The following is a 16,743-nucleotide window of genomic DNA, read 5'->3' as shown; positions in this document are numbered from 1 at the left end:
TTATAGATGTTTTTTATTTTTATATATATATGTATATATATATATATCTGCTCCTGGGGTGTTCAACAATCGAGCAGCACCCGGCGTGTGTGCACCTTCCCAAAAGTGTTTCAACAGTATGGGCAGTCTTCACGTTTGAACATTTAAAAAGCACCTGATTTGCCTGAGGTGTTTCGTAATAACTTCTTCAGAGGCAATCAGAAGAGTGCATGATGCTACCTCGTTTCCCTCATTTGGCCATATCGTGAGCCCACGATGTTCTGTTCTATATGAAAACCAACACTTTGCCTGATGGGAATTGAAGTCCGTTAATTAAATCCTGAATTAATGCACTCTGTAATTCATGCAGGATAAGGCTCTTCACAAGAGCCCCAAACGTAGAGACTGTCCTCAATCCACCACGCACGTCCCACACTCGGGACTCTTCGTTCTTGCGTGTCCCGTGGCCCCCCAGTTTCGGGGTGGTGCCAGCTCAGCGGCAGGACGGCCCCTATTTACATCTGCTCCTGGGGTATCCAACAATCGAGCAGCACCCGGCGTGCGTGCACCTTCCCCAAAATGTTTCAACGGTATGGGCAGTCTTCACGTTTGAACATTTAAAAAGCACCTGATTTGCCTGACGCGTTTCGTAATAACTTCTGCAGAGGCAATCAGAAGAGTGCATGATGCTACCTCGTTTCCCTCATTTGGCCATATTGTGAGCCCCAATGGGCTGTTCTATATGAAAACCAACACGTTGCCTGATGGGAATTGAAGTCTGTTTATTAAACCCTGAAATAATGCACTCTGTAATTCATGCAGGATAAGGCTATTCACAAGAGCCCCAAATGTAGAGACTGTCCTCAATCCACCATGCACGTCCCACACTCGGGACTCTTCGTTCTTGCGTGTCCCGTGGGCCATGGGCGTAGGAAGTGTGGGGGACGCGGGGGACATATCCCCCCCAGATTTTGTAGTGGGGGGGACGCGGGGGACAAGGGTGGTCGGGACGAGAGGACAAAAGAATTTCCCCTCTCTCTCCTGTCTCTGGCAGAGCCATTGGTATGTCAAAGTGCGAGTGCTTTGACGTGCTAATGGCCCTGTACTTGACCACCTGTGACCTTCCCTTTTGTTATGCAGCAAAAGCTACAGGAATGTTTTCACACCTATCCCTCGCCGCCACCACTGCCTGCCATCTGCACTTCCAGCACAAAGGAAGAGAGGTAGTTTGTTGATTGATGACTGCAGGGCCGGATTTAGAGTTGGTTGCGCCCAGTGCGACCATCTCTGTGCCCCAACAATTTTTTTTATTTCGAGTTATGCGGGAAAACAATGCTGGTGTTATTTCTTGAATAAATACACGTTTCTAATCAACAGCATTTCCCTCACTCCCATTTATATCTGCCATAAACAAATCTAAAATGATCCTGCTGAATTGGAACTGTCATACAGGAAGTCAGACAGGGCTTTCGTAATCCTAACATTGAAATACTAAGGCTCTCATTATAATGTGAGACAAAGCTCGGTATTTACAGATATATCCAACCCCAGCATTTTAGAAAAATATGGCTTAGTAACAAAAAACAAACAAAAAAAAATTATGGCCATTGCCTAAGAAGTGAGCATTTGCGGTATGTGTGAATAGGTTTCTCTACAAAACGAGCGTTTTAGAATCATCCTATCTGCAGGTTACTGGCTGTCAACTAAAATGTAAACCTTGCATCTAACCATTTAGAAACATACTGGCATGCACAAGTCATACTGTAGTAGTGATAAGTTGCTTAATTTCATCTTTCGCTGTCATGAGATGGAATGCGGCAGAATATATAATCTTATTGGCTATAAACATTTCCGCACAATATTAGAAAGAACTGTATGGCGTGCCACCTACTGTAGTAGGAATGATTCGCTAAACATACACATGAGTTCAAATGTTAGTAGTAATGCCATGGAGATCATAATGCTTTAATACATTTTAAATTCCAGATGGCTAAAAATAAAAACCGATTTAAAGACGTCACCTTATGAAACATTCAAATGCATTGGAGCATTTAGTTTGCGTTAGGAATTTGCACACTGTGTGCAAAGATTTGATTTTTCAAAAAATAAATCAACGTTAATTATCAATATTATAATAATGTACATATATATATTCAGTATAGAAAATAGGTATACTATTTAATTAGAAAAGGAACAACTTTTTAAACAGTGTAAAATGTGTAATTAATTATGTACATGAGAGTCTGAAACTCAAGGTTTAGGTGTTCCATAACTTAAATAAGTAACCGTCATGCATTGCTGTTCGGGGACAAAAAGCTCACACGAGCAGGCGACTAACTTTAAACAGGAAGACAAGTGAATGGGTCATGTAAAATTGGTTTCCATATCATCTGTACAACATTTGGCAAATGTTTTAAGCTTTGGCATCGGTTACTGAGTGATAAACTCCAGGTATTTACGATGACTTATAACAGTGTTCTGACTAGCTAGCCAAACAATTATTTTACTCGGTTCCTGCAAACCTCTGGCCAATCACGATCTTCGTAAAAAAACAAACAATCCGAGATGCAATGCACAGTGGTCAGTCATTTAGTAGTAGAGCTGAAATATTAGTACGCTGAAGACTGACTTAGCAAGACGCTTCCATGGGTGTAGCGTTACTACCAGAGTTGGGAGTGAGATTGGAGTTTGTGTGACTTCTGTTGCCATCAGAAGTTTGAGTTCTGCTTCGGTTGCCTTCGCTGGTGTGAGAACCGCTTCTTGAACCCTCTCCGGTATGGGATCGGCTTCTATTGCCTTCCATTGACGTTACACTGGCCCCAGAAGCTGTGCGGGACCTCATAAGCCGGGTCATACTTGCTGAAGGCATGTAACCCATGCCTTGAACGAAGTATTTAAATGCTTCTGCAAGTTTTGCTGGCTGAACAACTTGTGGGAATCCTCCACAGTCTGACATCTTTAAGAGTGTGGTCTATGTAGGAACCAGTTTTGAGTTGCACTCCACCACTGCATCAACAGCAGGGGAATTATCACCAACAACGAGCAACGATGGGCACTTAAGAGTATTATTAGGTCCTCCAGGAAACGGGCGCTCAATTTCTAGATCTCTTCGGCTGTTATAGGACTTGACAAAAAGTTGAAGATTGTCCCGGTTTATGCCATTCAAAATATGTTGGCGATAAGTCACGATCAGATCGTGGTTGTTGTGGATTTCCTCCTTTGAAAATAAATGTGATATGACCATATCCGGAAGTGCATGAGTCCACCAGAAATTTTAGCTGCTGCCCAGTCCATCCAACCCTCACTGCAGGGGTTGATGTTAATAAGAACAAGTCCTTCCACTATTGACGGATGATTGAGAGCAAATCTGGTTAGGACATAGGCGCCTGCTCCAATTCCCATTCCAATAATGCTCTTTAAACCAAGTTGTTGAACAACTCCTGGAAGCATCTCAGCAAGCTGATCCATAGAAGGATAGACATATCCAGCTGGGAAAGATGGCGCACCCTCTTGTTGACCCGGTGCATCCACGTGACAAACTGAAAAATGCTGTGATATTTTCTGCATGTCTTCAAAATTGAAGAGCGGATTGAAACAGGTTTTATGATTGAGTCCTATATCGTGGTAGGTCAAGATGACAGGTCTGTTAACCTTTGGGGTCCCACACATTGTAACATGGAGGATTCCATGTGCTGTTTCAATGCTTTGCTCCTGAATTTCGAGCTCTGGAAAGATAACCGAGATTCCCTCTTCTGTTATCAGAGGTCTAACCTCGGTCACATCCTCAAGTACGATCAAAATTGTGGATCGTGTGATTGTCTCAGACCGCTACTGTGGAAACTGCCCTGTCCGGAGTACACTTTCCCAGGACGACTGTACCAATGCTGGTGTAATGCTAATTAAGGGACTCAGATTTATGGTGCTCTAAGCACATGAGATGTAAACTGTGCCTTTTACTTCATTCCTGAACACAAGAAAGGTATTTGAGCTAGAGGCATACAAAGTAAAGGAATAGAAAGAGGTGCCCAGAATGCATTAGGCGCACACTGCTGAAAGGCATTGTGCGGCACACACAGTGACAGGTGAAAGTCTACGTGAAGCACAGCTAGTGCATGGTACTTAAACCAATGAGACTTCTAGAATGAAATGCAAAAAATGACATCTGATGCTCTATAATATAAGACACAAAGACAAGGAATTAGCAGGTTAGGCCTTGTGTATCAGACCTTCACGAAGCAAAGGAGCACAGATGCCCAGTGGTGAAATGAATGGAGAGTGGTTCTTGAGTGGGAGGATATGTTCGGTTGCTATGATTTCTTAGCAGTATCATTTTGCCTAATGAGCACAGATGCCCAGTGGTGAAATGAATGGAGAGTGGTTCTTGAGTGGGAGGATATGTTCGGTTGCTATGATTTCTTAGCATTAACATTTTGCCTAATAGCCTAACAGTCTGCCTGCTTAGACGATGCTGGGTGGAAGGCCTGGTACTGGTGGCTAGAAAGCCTAGATTGTATGACAGAGGTCCTGGCTTGCGAGGGGAAGTCTGGGCACCCAGACATGTCCCAGGGTGTTCACCCACCATTGTATCCACTTTTGTAGTTTTCATATTGCGCAAACCTGGCCGAAGGGGATCACAGTGCTTCATGTGAACACTAGATTATAGTACACAAGTCAAATTTATGTTTTTTCCAGGGATGGGGAAATTAAATGCTTTGCCCAGAGTCCTAGCATAGTGAGCCAACGCCGGGACTTTAACCGGAGTGCTTAGTTGGAAAGTCAGAAGCTCTATGCGTTAGGCCACATCTGGTATCCTGACCACTTGAATTTGTTGCATGGCAGACTGTATATGCATGGAAAGCGGTGTAAAATAAAGTCCATACCAGACTGTACACACCATGACAGAAGCGGAAAACTGGTACCGGGTATACTGTACACACCAGAATAGCAGTCTAAATGAAGACAAGCCACAGCATAATAACTGATGTCGACTCTATACCTTAAAATGGCTGATCCCTCTTTCAAAGCCTGGAGAATCAACTCCGGGGCCTGTAGGGGTGTCTTTCTCATGTAGGGGCACCCTCACATTTGGAACCAAGCATCCTGCCTACCATAGGCGTGACATAGTTTTTAAGTGCAGTGACCAAGATATAAGGAACTTATAGCTGTTGTGAGAGGTGCAAGTACTATCTCACACAGGCTATAAGGGCAGGCCTGTAGTCCAGTTTAAGTGGACTACCACAGGTGATAAAATACATGCTGCAGCCCATCGAGCCTCTGGTGTACCTATGCCCTGGGTACCTTAGTGGCATATGCTAGCGACGTATAATGTTACACCAGTAGCCAATTGTGGATGTACCAAAGTACTTACCAGAGCCAATTTAGGGCAGAGAGCACAGTTGCTGGCATCCTGATTAGTAGGATCCCAGCAGACTACAGTCAAAACACACTGACCCCAGGAAAAAAGTGGTGGTAACAATGAAAGCAGATCCTACTTTCCAATACCCCCTGCCCCAAACATAATGATGAGGCTAATCTTTCCCATTTGAAGCTTCATAGTCCTAGTGGAAATATCTGGAAAGTCCATCTTTGTTGGCATTGTTAGTCCCAAGTCTATGTTCCACTGAAAAGTCCATCCCCTGTAGGGAAATGGACCACCTCAAAAGTTTTAGTTTTTCACCCTTCATCTGTTTCAGCCATAAAAGGGGCGTATGGTCTTTCTGAACAATGAAGTGAGTGCCAAACAGGTATAGCCTCAACTTCTTCAAGGTCCAGACCACAACAAAGGCCTCCCTCTCAATAGCTGACCAACGTTTCTCCCTGGTGGTCAACTTTCTGCTTATAAAAGCTGGGGTTGATCCTGGCCCTCTGCATTAAGTAGTGACAATACTGCACCTATCCCTATCTCAGAAGCATCTATATGGACAATGAATGGTTTGGAGTAGTCTAGACTTTGCAGAATTGAAGCAGAGCACATTTCTTGCTTCAGGTTATCAAATGCCTTCTGACAGCTAAATGCTAGATATGCTGCAGTATAAGCTTCCAGACATGTTAAGACTTTATTCACCACCAGCCTCTGAAATGTGGTAGGTGCATTTTTGAAACCGAAAGTCATCACAATAAATTGATAATGTCCATTTGGAGTAGAAAATGCTGTTTTAGGTTTGGCATTCTCATTGAGTCTGATTTGCAAATAACCAGCAGTCAGGTCAAATGTACTGAGATATTTGGTAGGGGCCAAAGTATCAATCTGTTCATTTGCCCTTGGAATTGGATAGGCATTAGCCCTAGTGACTGCATTGAGGCCTCTATAGTCATCACAAAAACTCATCTCTTTCTTACCATCCTGCTGTGAGATTTTGGTACAAGGACTACAAGACTAGCCCAAGGGCTATCTGAAGCCTCAATGACTCCCAACTCTGGAATCTTTTGGACCTCTGTCCTGATGCAGTCTCTGACATGGTCAGGCTGTCTGTATATTTTACTCTTCACAGGCATGCTGTCACCTGTGTCCACTTCATCGGTACACCAGGTGGTTTGACTGGGAAACAGAGAAAAGAGACCAGAAAACTGAGATCCTGTCTACAATCAGTTTGCTATTGATCAGTGAGGCTGTCTGCCAAGGCTACTCCTTCAACTGATCCGTCAACAGGGTCCTGAGAGAGGAGATTAGGGAGAAGATCACTCTCTTCCTCCTGTTCCTCATCAGTGGCCATGAGCAAGCTCAAGTCAGCCCTGTTAACAAAAGGTTTCAGGCGAATCACATGAAGTACCCTGTGGGGACTTTTTGGAGTACCTAGGTCAACTTGGGGCCAATCCACTTGTCTTAGAGAGCTGCTGGTGCCACAGGCCACAACACCCACACTTTCTGTCCTGGCGGGTAAACAGTAAGTACACCCTTTTGGTCATGTCAAGCTTTCTGAAGCTCCTGGCTGGCCTCAAAATTTTTGCTGGTCACCTTCATATGCTCAGCCATGTGAGAACGCAGGCCCAGAACATAGTCTACTATGCCCTGTTTAGGAGGCTTGAGAGGTTGCTACCATCCTTCTTTGACCATACATAATGGACCCCTAACTGGATGTCCAAACAGAAGTTCAAATGGGTTGTGGCCCACCCCTTCTGAGGAACCTCTCTGTAGGGAAAGAGAAGGCAGGTAGTAAGACATCCCATTTTCACTTCAGCTTTTCTGGGAGTTCCATGATCATACCTTTGAGGGTCTTGTTGAACCTTTCAACAACCCCATTGTCCTGTGGATGGTAGGGTGTGGAAAACGTATAGTTTACACCGCACTCTTTTACTTCTATCTGACAAGAACTCCTTAGGGAACACAACTCTGAAAAAAATTGCCAGGAGAGCCCTGGCCACTGCAGGAGCTGTAGTGGTCCTAAGGGGAATAGCCTCCGAATATCTCGTGGCATGGTCTACCACCACTAAGATAAAACTATCTCCAGGTGCTGTTGGAGGGTTTAAGGGACCTGCAATGTCTATCCCTACCCTCTCATAGAGAACCCTAACCACTGGCAGTGGGATTAAGGGGGCCTTTGTAGTGTCACCTGACTTACCACTGGCTTGGCAGGTGACACAGGACTGGCAAAACTCCCTGGTGCCTCAGACATGTGGGGCCAATGAAAGTAAGAGACAAACCTGCACCAAGTCTTGCTTTGCCCAAGATGTTCTGCAAGGGGAAGGTTGTATGCCAGGGTCAATAAGAACCCCCTGAACGTCATAGGAATGACCAACCTCCTGGTAGCACCAGGCTTGGGGTCTCTACTTATAGAAAACAGGAGCCCTTCTTCCTGATAAGTCCTGTGGGACCTACTGAAATGTCCTGCTTCCTCAACAGCACCTTGATGTCTGAGATGTTCAAGAGAGGGACAAGCCTTCTGCTCCAGACTGAAGTCTTCTCTTGAAGGACCCCTGACCCTAGTTGCTCTGCCTTGTCAGGCCCAAGCTCCTCTAGTACAGCTCCCTCACAAGTACTGAGAACATCTCCCTGAGGAGGCTGATTCTCATTGTAAGACTTAGATGAGGATACATCTTTAACCTTCTTGATCCATCTCTTGGGAGCTGGCTGGTCCATTTCTTCAGGATCCAGGGCCCCCACAGTGCCTAACTTCTTGGCCGCAGCCCTAGTGACAGCAAATACACTGGCTAAAATTCCCATAATTTTTACATGAGTCATGAACTCCACTTTAGACCAGGCTGAAGTTTCCAAATGATTGCCCAGTAGACAGTCCACAGGTTGGTCGGGGGATGCCGCAACTCTCTTTGGGCCAGTTACCCCAGCTGAGATTGACATCTGCCATGGAATGATCTGTCCTGCAAGTTTTTCTGTCACCATAGTGACACTGGCCCAATGTGTCCCTGTATGCCACAGCTTCCTGACCATTGATGAGAGGCTGTTGTCTGTATTTGCCCAAGTTAGTGGGACTTTACAATAAGGGTGGCAAGCTCAGTGCCACCATCACAGACTAAAACAGCCTGAGTGGGTGTCCTGACTAGGCCAGAACCCACTTTAGTACACAAGGTTAACCCAGCTAAACTCTTGGGGGCCCTACTACTACCAGTGCTATTGCTAGGGGCACTAGGAGGTTTAGGAGTAGTAGTAGCAGTATTGGTGCTAGACTTAGAGCAATCAGCATCCTTTGCCCTTTTACCTTTTTCCTTACACAAATAGCACCAAGGTTTCTTGTTAGAGTAGGAAGAGGAATGGCACCTACCCCCATAGAAAGATTTCGGAGGACCTTCAGAAGACTCTTTTCTTTAGATTTCTCCCCACCTTTCTCGTGGGCCTTAGAATAATCTTGCTTCTCCTGGTCAGCACTACCATGAGACATTTGTTGCACTCTGGTACAGACCCACTAGTTTGCCTTCTTTACCAATACTTGGGGGGAGGTAAGACCCGAGCCCACCATGTACTGGTGCAGTTGCTGATTTTGACAGTTGTTAAAGATGTGCTTCCTCACAAGTAAATTGTACAGTCCCTCACAATCATGCACATGTCGTAAGAGCATTCAGTTTATTCTTCCTTTTTTGTCCCATCTTTGTTTGCTGTGTGCATGAAGATGTGAGATTCAAAAACATGTTTTTTCACATTTGGTCTAATTTGTGAATCGAAGCTTACTTGCAAACTGTGACTACATGCCTGCCTTTATCAATGTTCCACTACAAAACTATGCGATTGTATTCTTTTAACGGAGTGTACGGTTCCCAGACAATGGTCGATTTGAATCGGGGCACTGGAAAGTCCAAAAGGTTGTCCCTGTCCCCCCCAGAAATTTAGTGTCTCCTACGCCCCTGCCGTGGGCCCCCAGTTTCGGGCTGGTGCCAGCTCAGCGGCAGGACGGCTGCTATTTACATCTGCTCCTGGGGTGTCCAACAATCGAGCAGCACCCGGCGTGCGTGCACCTTCCCCAAAGTGTTTCAACGGTATGGGCAGTCTTCACGTTTGAACATTTAAAAAGCACCTGATTTGCCTGACGCGTTTCGTAATACTTTCTTCAGAGGAAATCAGAAGACTGCATGATGCTACCTCATTTCCCTCATTTGACCATATCGTGAGCCCCGATGGGCTGTTCTATATGAAAACCAACACGTTGCCTGATGGGAATTGAAGTCCGTTTATTAAATCCTGAATTAATGCACTCTGTAATTCATGCAGGATAAGGCTCTTCACAAGAGCCCCAAACGTAGATATATATATATATTTTTTTTTTCTCACGAACTTGCTCTAAAAGAACAAGGATTAGCCGCACTCATTAAGAGGGGTGAAGGTTTTATTACGGCGTATTACTGATATATTTCGGTCTTCCCAGACCTTCTTCAGAGGATTGCCATGACATCGCAGGACCACAAAATGTTACCACTTGACGCTGTCAGCGTTATCAAGATATTCATGCCCCCTGGTGGACTCCTTGATGGATAGAGTTTTTAGGCATTCCGGTAGTTGTGGTACATTAGGGTCAATGTTCTTACTCTCCCGTGGGTGATGGTGATGTTTTCACTCCTCATTAATCCCCAAACTAACAACCTTTTGTGTTAGCTGGACATCAAACCAAAGTCCAGTCCTTGGCGGCAAGCCGCTGCCCTTATTTGCTTTCGCAGTCTCTCTGAAGCGGTCCAGTTGCGGGCAGCATAACAGTGCTCTTGTCATCGGTATATATATATATATATATATAATTATTTTATGTTCCTCATTCAACACTATCAGCAGGTCAGGGGTGTTGCCATGGGGGCCTGTTTCTCTCCCAGTTATGCCTGTTTGCACATGGGCTACTGGGAGAGGCAGGTCCTCTTTGGTGACCACCGTGACATCTGCAACAGTCATATCATACGATGGTATAGGTACATCGATGATATACTTTTGATTTGGCAAGGAACATGTGAGGAGGTAGTTAACTTTGTTGAAACTCTGAATTGTAATTCTTTTAACCTAGCGTTCACATCATACATTAGTCAGTCACAGGCACACTTCTTGGACATCATGGTAGAGATTAAAGAGGACAAGTTGGAAACAAAACTGTACAGAAAGCCCACTGCGGGCAACACGGTACTCCATGCCGACAGCCACCATCCACCACACTTGATCAGGAGTATCCCCTACTGGGAAATGCTACGGATCAGGCGGATTTGTAGCACAAACCACAAGTGCGAGGTGGCCCAGGCAGCAAGCAAAGATAGATTTCTACCTAGAGGGTACAGTGAGGCCATAATAAATACAGCTATTGACAAGGCAAATACATTGTCACGTGACGCCGCACTAGTCCACAAGAAAGCCCACAAACCCATTGATACCGATACACACCAACCAACCAGACTCATTTGGACCTACAACAGGCAGCATGCGGCACTAAGGAAAATAGTGAACAAACACTGGAACTTAATCCGGTTTGATCCAGTAATCGGGGAACATATGCCCAACAAACCGGCAATCACCTTCAGGAAGGCTCATTCTATGAAGGATGCCTTAGTTAAATCTAGTCCTGAGGTGATTCCTCCCAAAAACTGGATGGCATCCAGTAAGGGATTTCGAAAGTGTTCCAGTTGCAAGGCATGTTCGCATGGCATCAGTAAAACTGAGTTTATGACAGCATTTTCACCGGTGCCTTGCAAGATCAACAAACAACTGACTTGCAAGAGTGAGTACGTGGTGTATGTGCTGGAGTGTCCGTGTGGCCTGCAATATATTGGTAGTACCAAATTGCAGGTTCACAAGAGGATACTCCAGCACATAAGGGCAATCAACGCCAATGACGCCACGTACCCAGTTGCCAGGCATTTTAAGTAGTGCCACAATAACAACAGTGGACTCCTTAGATATTATGCCATTGATACAGTGGGTCCCCTGAGGAGAGGTGGCAATAGGGAGGGTATTTTGAGAGCATTAGAAACTAGATATATTCTAGAAATGGGCACTAAGACACCGCGGGGTCTCAACTCTACGGAAGATTTCCATACTTGCCTATAATAACCAAGAGTTTGGGGTTTCTTTTGTCCAAGTACCTGTGACGTGCAGAAAGCTAGTGTATTGCTCTTCCGTTGTTGTTCCAATTTTTTGGGCCAGACCAAATATATATGTATTTCCAGCTAGGTTGCTCAGTGGCAAAATTGCCCTTGTTGAAGTTCATATAAAGTATGTGTCACCTCAAGTATATGCTATAGGTTAGGAGTAACCTACATAAAACATCTGGCATTAGTTGTTCACAAAAAACAATTTCAATTTACTTTGTTTTTTTCACTTTTCACTTTAATCTGGTTGCCATCAGTTGAACTAGATGCTGTATTTCAAAACGTGTTTACTGGTTCTTAGTATGGTAAAGATTCGATAGACAATATAAGGAAAGAACATACCTAAAAGGGGTGTGTGATCAGATTTAAAAAACCTTTTGGTCCACCCGAATATCAATAATCATATAACATACAAACATCAACGAAACGTTTATACTATATATAAAATCATTTATATGGTGGTTTTTATCCGAATATTTTTACAATTATTTATTTTGTAAATAGTAATATTATAACCTTTTTTATTGAGTATTTTACATCAATTATGTATAGGATGAATAATATTGTTCTTATTGGATTCAACCAATGTATGAGTTAAAGTGAATGCTATGCACTTTTGGGGACTATCCCACTATGCGTTTGGAATTAGTATGTTTTCCATGTCTATTACTACATACTGCAACCTTCCTGATTGGTCAGCCAATGAAATTCACCAGTTTTCGCACACTTGCACTTTAAAAATTGCCTTCTACCTCCATAGCGTCATGTGGCCAAGGCCTCTGGTAGGCCGAAACGTTATGCTGGCGAGTTGCGATAAATAAAAAAATCTCACTTGCACCTTGGGTCTTCCGTTCCTTCTTCCTGGTCGCGTTGGAAACTGAGGGACCGGCTGTTGGTTTGGAGCAAGCAGGTATATATATATATATATATATATATATATATATATTCACTGAAAAAACCATAGGTTTCACACCGGTAATAGTTAGGAATTAGCATTTAAAAAACCTATTAAATTCACTGAAAAAACCATAGGTTTCACACCAGTTATAGTTAGCTGGAAATTTTACTGATATAAAACCATTGAAATTCCCACGTTATAGTTAGTCGGACTCACTATAACTTGCGCGTACAATGCACTGCTGATGACGTCACATATTACATCACTCATGACATGGTCAGTGACATCACTCATGACATCACTGATGACATCGTCCAGTGAATGTGTGTCTTTCTGAAAAATAAATATATTTTATATATGTATATGTTAAGGTCGATGGAAGAATAAATGTTTAAATAAGTGTCTAAATGGATGTTTTTTTTTTAAAAATTGATTGGTAAACTGGCTTATTAAGTGTATCTTAGTGAATACATATATTAGCGAGTAATGTTTAAATATTTAAATATATTTATCAGTGTTTTACTTTGTGTATAAGTGGCTGCATGGGTTGGTGAGTAGCTACATATGTGTGTATATGGGTTATTAGATGTTTTTTTTAGTATCAGTATGAGTGTCTGTATGTTTTGGTGGGGCTGTTACTTAGCACATAGATGCATCAATGACTGACTCACTGTTTGTATGTGTTTTGAAGACAGCATTTGTGTAGGATTGTATGGGTGGATGAGTGTGTATATGTGTGTGTTAGAGAGTGAATGCCTCTCTCATTAGTGTCTTTATGAGTAACTACATATGTTTTAATCTTGTATATATGAGAATTAATGTATATAAGTAAGTATATGTGAGACTGAGAGATTGAAAGAGTTCCTGTTTAAATAAGTATGTGTTTCTATAAGTGATTGTTTAAGAGAGTAAGTATGTGTAAGTTTCCTTAGAAGTAATGTGCTAATGTGTGTATAGTTGTATATGCAAATAAATGGATGTTTATTAGTTTATTTCCATGTGTGAGTATCTGTATGAGTAAGTTTTTGATGACTGTCAGTGTGTAACAGAATGAATAGGGGTATCACTACATATGATGAGTGAGTATATGTATGAGTGAATACATAAAACTGTTGGTGAATGTGTGAATTTGTATATAGATGGTGAAATTACTAAATTGGTTGTTGTAACTGGTATGGGTATATCCACTTTTTTGTTAATGTTAGTTTCTATTTTTGAATATGTGTTTCAAAGGTTACTTTACAGTGAAAGGAGATCTGTCACTGTGTTACAAGGATGGTGTCATCAGTGATGTCATGAGTGATGTCACTGACCATGTCATGAGTGATGTAATATGTGACGTCATCAGCAGTGCATTGTACGCGCAAGTTATAGTGAGTCCGTTTTATATCAGTAAAATTTCCAGCTAACTATAACTGGTGTGAAACCTATGGTTTTTTCAGTGAATTTAATAGGTTTTTTAAATGCTAATTCCTAACTATAACCGGTGTGAAACCTATGGTTTTTTCAGTGAATTTCATAGGTTTTTTAAATGCTAATTCCTAACTATAACTGGTGTGAAACCTATGGTTTTTTCAGTGAATTTCATAGGTTTTTTTAATGCTAATTCCTAACTTTTTATACAGACTCATACCTATGTGTTTTTTAGTGAATTGCTAAAGTATGTTTTTCTAAAAATGAACACTATAATGTATATTGAGATAATATTTTTAATTTAAAATAGTTTTTTTTTTATATTTCACTCTGGTGCGCTTCCGGTGTGCGCACCGGTGCGCGTACCGTCAGCGCACTAACAAAAAAAAAAGAAAAAAAAAAAGAATGAAGGAGTAACCATAAGGAATGGTAACAGAGAGAGTGGTGTTAAGAGAAAGAGAGCTAAAGGGAGGAACACAGAGAGACTGAGTAATAGATAGTAAGACAGAGAAAAAATGTAAGAGGAAGTAACTGAGAAAAAGAAAAATGAATAAGGGAACAAAAGAAAGAAGAAATAGGAAGAAGACTAAAGCAGAGGTTAAGGGAGAATGTAAATGGATGTTGAAAGTAAAAAGAAGGACAGTTAAATATTGGAATGACAGGTAGTGACGGAATCAGAGTAAAAGAATAGCAGTGATGGAGGGAAAGTAAATAGCAGTGAATATAAGTAAAGAGGGGTGAAAGAGGGTACATGTAAGTGAATAAGGGTAACACATGGGGAGTAATAGAGAGAAAGAAGAGAGAGAGAGTAAAAGAAGGACTGTCACAAAGAGACTAAGTGAACCAGTAAAAAAGGTAAGTGAAGGAGTGTGCATAGGCAGAAGTACTGAAAGAAATTGAATGTGGTAGGAAGTAAACATGGAAGAAAAGAATAAGTGAGGAAAGCAAAGTAAGGAAATAGGTGTGCGGTAGGGTGACAGAAAAATAGTGAAAATAAAACAAAAGGTGATAACAAAAAACAATTTACAAACACACTTACCATATAATCTATGCAAATTTGTATCTGTGAAAGATAAAGGAAAAAACATGTTATAATTACATAAAAATGTATAAGAAAATAGAAGAAACAGTTCATGAGGTTTAAAAATCTACAAATTCCTAAAGGTAAATAAGATACTAAAAGAATGTAAAATATCAAAACAAAATGAGTAAAGATAAGAAAGTAAAAGAAAAATGAGTGAAAAGGAGAGAAGTCAGATTGATAAACTATAAATAAAATAGAGGAATAGAAGATGATTGAGAGTGAGTGAAGTGAAGTCACAGAGTGAAGGGATGAAAAAAATGAAGTTATTAAAGAACGATGGATAAAACAGGAGTGAGAGAGTAAGTACAAAGAAAGACAAAATGAAGAACTAACTGAACTACAGTACAATGAGTGTGAAAGAAAAAAAAATGGAGAAAGAGAAAGAGGGTTAGGAAACTAAAGCAGTGGTACTAAGAGAATACAAAAAAGATAAAAAGTGGTGGAAGGAACAGAGGAAATGCAGATTGTTCCTATTAGATGAAGAAGTTGTGAATGAAGTGCAGTAAAGAAACAGCAATGAAAAAAGAGTGTAAATTAGTAAAGAGAGGTGAACAAGGGTGAAAAAGAAAATGAGTGTATAACAATGTGAACACAATATAAATTACACAATGCAAACTACACAATAACTTCTACAATATGTTACATTATTTATTTTTGCTGTTCTCAGAATATATTGAATTTCACTTAAATTAGTGAGTTCAAAGTCTTCATCATATAACAGCGGGAAAAAAAAAACACAATCTAAAAGACTGTGTTTAAAAAAACCCATTCAAACATACATCTCATATATGTACACTAATCTTTGATTCACTTACTTTTCCATGAGGCCAAATAGAAGATAGTGAAGGTCCTTTTCGTGGAAAAAAGTCTGCTGTGCCTTATAAGTTCCATTTCATCAACTTCCTATGAAAAAAGATCTGAAAACATCATACCATACACAATCCTCACGGCCAATTTGTGTCTGATATATCAGTATTTTTTACTTTGAGATCCACTTAAAGTATCTACATGAGATAAATAATTTAAAATATTAGATTAACTAACTAACTAACTAACTTTTATTAACTATTCCCGTCTTCAAAGGCCAATTCCCTTTACTAAAACTTTGGTTTTAAAAACACTAGATAAGAATTTGCAGAGTCATAAGGCAAACGTTGTTTATAAGTTAAATGAGAATCATTGCAGTAACTCCATCCATTTTCAGATTTTAAGTAGCATGTATAATGTCCTGAGGTGGTCGAAGATCCATCATGATAAATAATAGCTTCAGTTGTAAAGGTCCTTCCAGAAATTGATAACTGAGAAGCCACAAAATTTTTGATAGAAGTTGTCAATTTAGTTCCATCTGGTCTACATCGTTGGAAAACTAAAATGATATACTGCCCATACCTTTGTATAAATAATGTGGACAGCATTGTACATTTACATTGGGTACACACCATATTATGATCTGCTGCTTTAACTAGATTTTTAAAAGACACTGATTTACAGTCTGGTAAAGTCAAATATATAAATCTTTCAGTGTCTATTCTAGTAGTACTTGATAAACTACAATTGTGGCAGTCATGCTGCCATTGATAAGAAAGACTGAAAAGATTATCTACATCTACACCTTCATCTTCCAAAACACCAAACATATACATTAAAAATTCCTGACAATCCTGCTGAATGTCCTGTGAAAATTTATCTTGACCAGAACACAAATCTAAAATATTTCGAATTTCTGTTACACTTTCTATTTGTGGTGTACCACTGCTACATTTCTGAAACACAGAATTTAATAAACCACACAATCTTTGATCCCGATTTTCAACAATCTGTTCTTGTAAACTTTTAAGAAAAAAAACAACATTAACCACTACAT

The 16,743-nt window shown here is 41.1% G+C and overlaps 1 pseudogene; it reads right to left on the bottom strand.

Moving 5' to 3' along the window:
* Positions 1 to 2,303: 2,303 nt before the first annotated feature.
* Positions 2,304 to 3,844, bottom strand: LOC147665624 (protein NDRG1 pseudogene; annotated as a pseudogene).
* Positions 3,845 to 16,743: the final 12,899 nt, after the last annotated feature.

This window comes from Lissotriton vulgaris, unplaced genomic scaffold (assembly GCF_964263255.1).
Source record: "Lissotriton vulgaris unplaced genomic scaffold, aLisVul1.2 SCAFFOLD_10218, whole genome shotgun sequence".
Lineage (NCBI taxonomy): Eukaryota > Metazoa > Chordata > Amphibia > Caudata > Salamandridae > Lissotriton > Lissotriton vulgaris.
Note: the sequence above shows the minus strand (reverse complement) of the source record. Positions and strands in the feature narration are given on the sequence as shown.